This window comes from Ipomoea triloba, chromosome 2, assembly GCF_003576645.1.
Source record: "Ipomoea triloba cultivar NCNSP0323 chromosome 2, ASM357664v1".
In the NCBI taxonomy this organism is placed as follows: Eukaryota; Viridiplantae; Streptophyta; class Magnoliopsida; order Solanales; family Convolvulaceae; genus Ipomoea; species Ipomoea triloba.
In genome coordinates, this window is record NC_044917.1 from 16,233,396 (window position 1) to 16,243,626 (window position 10,231).

Below are 10,231 nucleotides of genomic sequence, written 5' to 3' on the forward strand. Positions count from 1 at the left end.
TCTATCAAATCTCGATGACATAAACTGCTGAAGGAAACCCTCTATTTATAGCCTAAAAGGTGTTAGGAACATCATGTAATAGGTTTTGATGATACCAACTGTTAAGTAGAAATCCCCAAGTCTCGATACATAGGCAAAACACTGTAAGTTCGACAAGTAAACCAAGAGCGAAAATACAACCGGGTAACTTTGAGCTCAACTCGGAAAATATTTAAGCTCAAGGTAAATTTGTTTGAACATCTTAGACGTCTCGTGTTGTAATCCTATAGACAAATCAGAAGAAGGCACGGGACAACTCTGGAGGAATAAGGGTCTGCGAGACATCAACTAAGTCTCGAGACATAAGCAGAGTTCGAGAGATAGGATCTCTCGTTACAGCAATCCAGTTCGAGACATAAGCAGAGTTCGAGAGGTAGACCTCTCGATGCTTGGGTTCGAGACATCAAACAATCGAGACATCAACCTTGGTCTCGATAAACTGACACTTCTCCAGTAATGCTGAATGACGGTCAGGAAGCATACTTAAAGTTTGGAGAAGAAGTATATCATGGAGATAGAATAATGAAGAGGTGCCGAACATGAGTTTTCAAAATGGACGGAAATGGATGACACATCAGATTTCCACCACAAACGGTCAAAAGGTACACCAATGCTGAAGTGGTCTGATTCCCCACAAACAAGGAATGATGGGAATATAAAAAGAGTAACTTTTACCAAAAGACGAAAGTGGAGCATGGACTCAAGAAAGTGAAATATAGAATATTCACTACCAGACAAAAGGTTCAAGTTACAAGACCACCACTCCATGAAGAATGCTGAAAATACGCAAGACCCATGATCGGCATGGGAGACAGATTTCAAACGAAATAATTTTCCCTCCAACGGAATTATTCCTCAAACTCTCATATATAAGGACGTGAAGACACAGTGATAAAACAGAGTTGGAAAATTCCAAAGAGGTGTCTGATTCAAACGTTCAAGTGCAAGTGCTAAATTTGGAATATCATCCTGATATTCAAAAACAGCGAGAAAACACATCTTAGTGTTTGAGAGAGTTACATAGCTTAAACTGCTACACATCTAGAAGGTGACCGAAGCTGCTCTACATCAAAGTTTATTCAACGATAGCTTGTGGTCAGATTGGAGCTTGTTACATTCAACTATGACAACCAAAAGTCCTTGCTTTGGATTAAGCAAGAGAGGCAGAGTAACTTGGCAGCTGTCTAGTGAAGATCCTGAGGCTTGAGGCGGGCTTGGTGATCAAAGCTCAAGTGCTCGAGAGGTGGAGTAACTGGAAGCGGGGAGAAAAACCTGGGAGAGGCGGAGTAACCTGGGAGCTGTCTTGTGAAGATCCTGAGGCTTGAGGCGGGCTTGGTGATCAAAGCTCAAGTGCTCGATAGGTGGAGTAACAAGAAGCGGGGCGAAAAACCTGAGGCTTGAGGCGGGCTTCGTGATCAAAGCTCAAGCGCTCGATATTGTACTAAAAGGGAAGTTTTAGTGCAATCCTTCCAGGGAGTTTCTGGAAGAAGAGTGGACGTAGGCGGGTTGGCCGAACCACTTAAAAATCTCTCTCGCATTTACTTTATGTTTTTATCTCTCGCTTATCTAACTCTCGAACTGCACTGCATATAACCGCACCTCTCGAACTAACTCAAACCCGTGCTAACTAAAAGGGGATAACTTTTCCGCTGCGCATAAAACTTTGTCTTCTCCTCGTGAGGTATCGAACTGAAACATCCTTAGTTCAATACACACGAGAGGTCGAAAAGATTTGCAAAATCTTATACAAGTCTATTCATCCCCCCTCTAGACTTGTACCCCATCCCCTTAGGACCAACAAAAGGTTACCACTGTTGAGTCACGGGATGCCATATGAATGACCATTCAATGCTGTGTAACTCCAAAGCTGCCATAAAGTTGATGAAACCGCTTCTCACATGCGAAACAGTTCATGGCACTAAATACAAGAAGATAAGATTTGATCATTCATCCCAATTCTATCATTCCCAATTCTAATCTTAGTTGAGAAAATCTATTTTCACATAATGCTTTTGTGAAAATATCTGCTAGTTGCTCCTCAGTTGCAACATATTCCAAAGTTATATCCTTTTTCTCAACATGGTCTCGGATGAAGTGATACTTGATATCAATGTGTTTTGTTCTTGAATGTAACACTGGATTCTGAGTAATAGCTATAGCACTGGTGTTGTCACACATGATCTTAACCTCTTTACATTCAACACCATAATCCAGTAATTGTTGCTTCATCCATAAAACCTAAGCACAGCAACTTCCAGCTGCCACATATTCTGCCTCAGCGGTGCTTGTAGCTATCGAATGCTGTTTCTTGCTAAACCATGAGACAAGTCTTCCACCTAGAAACTGACATGTCCCTGATGTGCTCTTTCGATCTATTTTGCAACCGGCAAAGTCCGCATCTGAATAACCCATAAGTTCGAACGATCCACCTCTCGAATACCAAAGTCCAACACTTTTCGTACCTTTGAGATATCTAAGGATCTTTTTAGATGCATTTAAGTGACTTTCCTTAGGACTTGCCTGAAATCTAGCGCATACACCTACTGCAAAGGATATATCTGGTCTACTGGCAGTTAAATAAAGAAGAGATCCGATGATACCTCGATACGTAGTTTGATCGACCTCTCGACCTTCACTGTCGACATCGATACGTAGAGAGGTTCCCATGGGTACTTTGACTGAGGATTTCCCTTCTATGTTGTATTTTCTGAGCAGATCCTTGGTGTATTTCTCCTGATTGATGAAGATACCTTCCTTAAGCTGTCTCACTTGTAATCCAAGGAAGTAGTTGAGTTCTCCCATCATGCTCATCTCGAACTTCCCTTTCATCAACTTGGAGAACTTCTCGCACAAGTCTGGATTGGTACTTCCAAAAATGATATCGTCCACATAGATTTGTACCAATAAGATGTAATCCTCATCCTTAATTCTAAACAATGTTTTGTCCACTAGGCCTTTGGTGAACCCACACTGAAGTAGAAAAGAGGATAAGGTATCATACCAAGCTCTCGGAGCCTGTTTTAAGCCGTAAAGTGCCTTCTTCAACTTGTATACTTTGTCAGCTCCCACGTCCTTCAAGAAACCCGGAGGTTGTTCAACGTACACCTCTTCTTCGAGAAGTCCGTTCAGAAAAGCGCTCTTACATCCATTTGAATACTTTAAGTCTTTGAAGGCGCATATGCGAGAAAGATGCGTATGGCTTCGAGACGTGCCACGGAGCGAAGGTTTCATCAAAATCTATTCCTTCTCCTGACAAGTACCTTTAACAAGTCTGGCCTTGTTCCTAACAATGACTCCCTCAAGCTCAAGCGCTCGATATTGTACTAAAAGGGAAGTTTTAGTGCAATCCTTCCAGGGAGTTTCTGGAAGAAGAGTGGACGTAGGCGGGTTGGCCGAACCACTTAAAAATCTCTCTCGCATTTACTTTATGTTTTTATCTCTCGCTTATCTAACTCTCGAACTGCACTGCATATAACCGCACCTCTCGAACTAACTCAAACCCGTGCTAACTAAAAGGGGATAACTTTTCCGCTGCGCATAAAACTTTGTCTTCTCCTCGTGAGGTATCGAACTGAAACATCCTTAGTTCAATACACACGAGAGGTCGAAAAGATTTGCAAAATCTTATACAAGTCTATTCATCCCCCCTCTAGACTTGTACCCCATCCCCTTAGGACCAACAAAAGGTTACCACTGTTGAGTCACGGGATGCCATATGAATGACCATTCAATGCTGTGTAACTCCAAAGCTGCCATAAAGTTGATGAAACCGCTTCTCACATGCGAAACAGTTCATGGCACTAAATACAAGAAGATAAGATTTGATCATTCATCCCAATTCTATCATTCCCAATTCTAATCTTAGTTGAGAAAATCTATTTTCACATAATGCTTTTGTGAAAATATCTGCTAGTTGCTCCTCAGTTGCAACATATTCCAAAGTTATATCCTTTTTCTCAACATGGTCTCGGATGAAGTGATACTTGATATCAATGTGTTTTGTTCTTGAATGTAACACTGGATTCTGAGTAATAGCTATAGCACTGGTGTTGTCACACATGATCTTAACCTCTTTACATTCAACACCATAATCCAGTAATTGTTGCTTCATCCATAAAACCTAAGCACAGCAACTTCCAGCTGCCACATATTCTGCCTCAGCGGTGCTTGTAGCTATCGAATGCTGTTTCTTGCTAAACCATGAGACAAGTCTTCCACCTAGAAACTGACATGTCCCTGATGTGCTCTTTCGATCTATTTTGCAACCGGCAAAGTCCGCATCTGAATAACCCATAAGTTCGAACGATCCACCTCTCGAATACCAAAGTCCAACACTTTTCGTACCTTTGAGATATCTAAGGATCTTTTTAGATGCATTTAAGTGACTTTCCTTAGGACTTGCCTGAAATCTAGCGCATACACCTACTGCAAAGGATATATCTGGTCTACTGGCAGTTAAATAAAGAAGAGATCCGATGATACCTCGATACGTAGTTTGATCGACCTCTCGACCTTCACTGTCGACATCGATACGTAGAGAGGTTCCCATGGGTACTTTGACTGAGGATTTCCCTTCTATGTTGTATTTTCTGAGCAGATCCTTGGTGTATTTCTCCTGATTGATGAAGATACCTTCCTTAAGCTGTCTCACTTGTAATCCAAGGAAGTAGTTGAGTTCTCCCATCATGCTCATCTCGAACTTCCCTTTCATCAACTTGGAGAACTTCTCGCACAAGTCTGGATTGGTACTTCCAAAAATGATATCGTCCACATAGATTTGTACCAATAAGATGTAATCCTCATCCTTAATTCTAAACAATGTTTTGTCCACTAGGCCTTTGGTGAACCCACACTGAAGTAGAAAAGAGGATAAGGTATCATACCAAGCTCTCGGAGCCNGGCCTTGTTCCTAACAATGACTCCATCCTCATTCATCTTGTTTCTGAAAACCCACTTTGTACCAATGACATTCTGATGATGAGGTCTCGGAACTAGTTCCCAAACATCGTTCCGTTCAAATTGATGAAGTTCCTCTTGCATGGCTTGCACCCAATCTGGATCACATAGAGCCTCATCGATCACCTTAGGCTCTATTTGAGATAGAAAGCAAGCAAACATGCTTTCTCTGTATGCTGATCTGGTCCGAACTCTGTCACGTACATCTCCAATCACTTGATCAGCAGGGTGACTTCTCAGCCATCTTAGGTCGGGTTGTGGCTCCTCAGTTGATACTTCCGTTGAAGGTTGAGATGTGGGTTGAGCATCTATGATTTGGATCGGATCAACTGAGTCAGGAGCTTTCTTCTTGATAGGCTCTTCATCATCTGATTCCGACTGGAGTTCCGCTACGTCTCGAACTATCGGTTTCTTCCCATCGAGAGGTGAGTCAAATCTCTCGATTGACTCCGACTGAGCTTCCTCAGCTGCTTCCATTGACTTTGATGGTTGATCTGTTGATGCTCTATCATCAAAAGAGACATGTATGGATTCTTCAACCACCAATCTCCGCTTGTTGAAGACTCTGAATGCTTTACTTGTCGATGAGTATCCCAGAAATACTCCATCATTTGCCTTTTCATCAAAAGTTCTTAGCTGAGTCTTCCCATTGTTGTGGACATAGCATTTGCACCCGAATGTGTGGAAGTAGCTTACATTCGGTTTTCTTCCATTCCACAACTCATATGGAGTCTTTCCAACTCCTTTCACGATCAAGGACCGATTTTGGATATAGCACGCTGTGTTGATTGCTTCTGCCCAAAATCCTTGAGATATGTTGGCTTGCGAGAGCATGGTCCTTGCAGCTTCCTTGAGAGTTCTGTTTCTTCTTTCAGCAACCCCGTTCTGTTGAGGCGTTCGAGCAGCTGACAACTGATGATGAATATCGTTCTCGTTGCAGTAGCTCTCGATAACTTGATTAACGAACTCTCCACCTTGATTTGACCGAATCTTTAGTATCGAGACATCCTTTTCAACTTGAACTTGCTTCAAAAGATTTGGTACGGCAACTTTTGTCTCGCTTTTCTTCGTTAAGAACACGGTCCAGGTGAATCTTGTGTAGTCATCTACTACCACAAGAGTGTACTTTCTTCCTTTCATGCTGGGTGGATCCACCGGTCCAAATAAGTCCATGTGAAGAAGACTTAATGGTCTAGTGGATGATGTCTCGGCTTTGCTTTTGAAAGAGGATTTGATCTGTTTGCAACGTTGACATGCCTCACAAATCTTGTCCTTTCGAAACGTAACTTTGGGCAGTCCTTCCACAAGGTTCCTCTTAGTAAGCTTGTTGATAGTTTTGAAGTTCAGATGGCTAAGCTTACTGTGCCAATCCTAGCATAGGTCTTCCTTGCTCCTTGCCAGCATACATAGGGATGGTTTGGCAGATCTCCAATCCACTATGTACATGTTTCCTTTCCTTGCTGCTTCCAGGACGACTACTATGTACATGTTTCCTTTCCTTGCTGCTTCCAGGACGACTTCTATGTACATGTTTCCTTTCCTTGCTGCTTCCAGGACGACTTTGAGAGATTCCTCTTGTATGATTTGGCACTTGCTTTTGGTGAAGATCACTCTGTAGCCCTTGTCACAGAACTGGCTTGTGCTAAGGAGGTTGAATTTGCCCTTGTCACAGAACTGGCTTGTGCTAAGGAGGTTGAATTTGAGCTTGTCACAGAACTGGCTTGTGCTAAGGAGGTTGAATTTGAGCCCCTCAACGAACTGGCTTGTGCTAAGGAGGTTGAATTTGAGCCCCTCAACTTAGGATACCCCCTTGATTACCAATTCATTCTTATGAATTTCACCAACAGCCTTTGTGCGTCCTTTCTTCTCGTTGTCTCCAAATGTCACCGAGGGACCTTCGATAGGATGGATGTTCTCTGGCAGTGTTAAGTTTCCCGTCATATGTCTCGAACATCCACTGTCAATGAACCATATGTCCCTGGTGTCCTGCAAGCAGATCAAGCAGATTTAGGTACCCAAACTTTGGGTCCTGGTTGGTTAGTAAGTTTAGGCATCCATTTATACCTTGGACCCATTACTCTAGGCCTAGGTGCGATGTAGCCATTATAAGTTTGATAATTATAAGGAATGCTAGCAAAGACTCTGGGCCTCTTAGGTGCATAAATCAGTTTTGGTTGAGGCCTGACCTCGGACTTACGCACTATGCCCTTCATTACCTGTTTGGTCATGTGAAATTGCTGGAAGTGAGATTTCTTCCAGAAATCATGATTCGATGACCAGTCCTCACTAGATGGATAGAGTCTGCTTTTCTCTATTCGTGAGTTCCTAACTTTATGGATCTCAGACCATCCATATTTGCCTTGAGGCGCATTATATGGAATGTAGCTTCTTTTGTACTTGGAATGGCCTTGCGAGAGATAGCAAGGTGATCTCTCGATATTGTTTACCCGGCCATTCTTCGTAGCTTTCCTATACTTTCCATTGCTGGTGTATAGGGACGGTTTATGAATAGCTACTCTGGTCTTTTCTGTTGGTCTTTTATGACCATTGTTTGGTTTGGGTTGAGATCCTCCATTATTTGAAGTTCCCAAACCATTGGTCTGTTTATCTCTCGAGAGACCGTCTTGACGGAACCCTAGACCGGTTCTATCACTAGTAGGTCTATGATCATTTACCATTTTCTCCATAGCTTTGGAGGAATTAGTGTATGATGCTATGACCTTTCTAAGATTAAGCTCTCTGGTCTCTCGAGCTTTGAACTCTTCAGCCAGTAGGATTACTTTGGCTTCTAACTCACTTACTTTGAGAGTTAGCTCCGAATTATCTTTCGAGATGTTCTTAAGCATATCTCTTTCAGCAGTTAGTTTGCTGTTTTCTTCCCGGATTTTGGCATGAGTGCTGTTAGCGATAGCGATATCCCTTTTAAGTGTTTCAAGCATTTCAAAGGGATCTTCATCGCTTCCGAATGAAGAACAACGAGAGGTAGAGGTAGAGCAGCGAGATGTGGAAGTAGAGGTTACCTCATTGTCAATGGCCATTAGACATTGATCCTCTTCTTCCTCGGTGTATAAGCAGATGAGTCCCCTTTCATCTTCTGAGCTGCTGCTGCCTTCACTGGAGCTCGATGTCTCGGACTCCTCGATTGTTCTCTCGAGTTCCTCAGCAACAAGCGCCTTTCTGCGCAGATGTTTCCTTGAATCTCCCTTGAAGCCACTTTGTGCTGGCTTCTCTTTGGATTCCTCCTTTCTCCTGGAGTCCCTGCCTTCTTGGCCTTGATACTTACTTACCATAGGATAAGGGCACTCGGCTTTGAAGTGTCCTGGTCTCCTGCAGTTGTAGCAAAGACCCTGATTTTCCTCCTCTATCCTTCTGGATGAATGTTTCTCATTGTTCCTTCTTGAGGAGGAAGGTGAACTTGTGTTGCTCTCCGTTGACTTCCTCATGAATTTCCTAAATTTCCTCATGAAGAGAGCAAACTGTTCGTCAGATAACATATTAGTGGGATTAGGATCTGACCTTGAAGAGGTGGATGGTTGATCAGCAACCAGTGCCACATTCCGTCTGTCCACCACGTCCTCATCTCTCGGAAGCATCTCAAATTTGAAGGCTTTGAGATCTCTGAACAGTTGGTCGGTTGTGGTGTTCTTCAAATCCCTGTGATCACGCATTGTGATCACCTTCATTTCCCACTCCTTGGTAAGACCTCGTAAGACCTTCAGGTTTAGCTCCTTTTGTGGAATCTCCTTCTCGAGATCACTAATCTCGATTGATAGCTTCATTAACCGAGATTCCATGCTGTCGATGCTCTCCCCTGGCTTCATCTTGAAAGTCCTCGAACTTCTTCATGGCCACGGTGAGCTTGTTCTCCTTTTCCTGTTCGTCACCTTCGCCAATTAACATCAAAGTATCCCATACCTCTTTTGCCGTTTTGCACTTTCTCACTTTTGGGAAGATGGTTTCGTCTATAGCTCTGAAGAGAATGTCCTTGGCAATATTGTCCAGGTTGTTTCGCTTTCTATCATCACTTGTCCATTCTTCCCTAGGTTTTGGGATGTACTTTGGTGTGTCTTGGGTTTGAGCTGCAGCAGTATTGACCATTAAGATTTGACTGGTCCAGAAGTTATAACCTCGGCCATCTCATCATGGAGGGCTGATAGATACGCAAGCATGCGTGTTTTCCAGTCATCGAACCTGCTAAGATCAAAAAGAAGATGTCTCGACAACATGCTTTTTTATCTCGTGCTTTGAAAACTTTTTAAAGATTTTCAAAGAAGATCTCTAGGCAATATAAACAAGGTTTATATCGATCAGAGAACTTGCTCTGATACCAATTGTTGGTCCCAAGGGGATGGGGTACAAGTCTAGAGGGGGGGGGTGAATAGACTTGTATAAGATTTTGCAAATCTTTTTCGACTTCTCGTGTGTATTGGACTTAAAATGTTTAGGTCCGATACCTCACAAGATGAAGACAAAGTTTTATGCGCAGCGGAAAAGTTATCCCCTTTTAGTTAGCGCAAGTTTGAGTTAGTTCGAGAGGTGTCGTTATATGCAGTGCAGTTTGAGAGTTAGATCGAGAGATAAAGACAGTAAGTAAATGCGAGAGAGATTTTTAAGTGGTTCGGCCAACCCGCCTACATCCACTCTTCTTCCAGAAACTCCCTGGAAGGATTGCACTAAAACTTCCCTTTAGTACAATATCGAGCGCTTGAGCTTTGATCACGAAGCCCGCCTCAAGCCTCAGGTTTTTCGCCCCGCTTCTTGTTACTCCACCTATCGAGCACTTGAGCTTTGATCACCAAGCCTGCCTCAAGCCTCAGGATCTTCACTAGACAGCTGCCAGGTTACTCCGCCTCTTCTTGCTTAATCCAAAGCAAGGACCTTTGGTTGTCACAGTTGAGTGTAACAAGCTCCAATCTGACCAAAAGCTATCGTTGAATCAACTTCGATGTAGAGCAGCTTCGGTCACCTTCTAGATGTATAGCAGTTTAAGCTTTGTAACTCTCTCAAACACTAAGATATGTTTTTCTCGCTGTTTTGAATATCAGGACGATATTCCAAGTTGAGCACTTGCACTTTTGAACGTTTTAATCAGACACCTCTTAAGATTTTCCAATGAACCAACCTTCTTTCTTATTTTTTTTTTTAACTTGTGTCTTCACATCCTTTTTATATGAGAGTTGAGGAATAATTCCGTTGGAGGGAAAATTATTCCGTTTGAAATCTGTCTCCCATGCTG

The 10,231-nt window shown here is 42.8% G+C and overlaps 1 pseudogene; it reads right to left on the minus strand.

The window, feature by feature from the left end:
* LOC116010827 overlaps positions 1-10,231 on the minus strand; it is a 29,711-nt pseudogene that overhangs the window by 9,687 nt on the left and 9,793 nt on the right.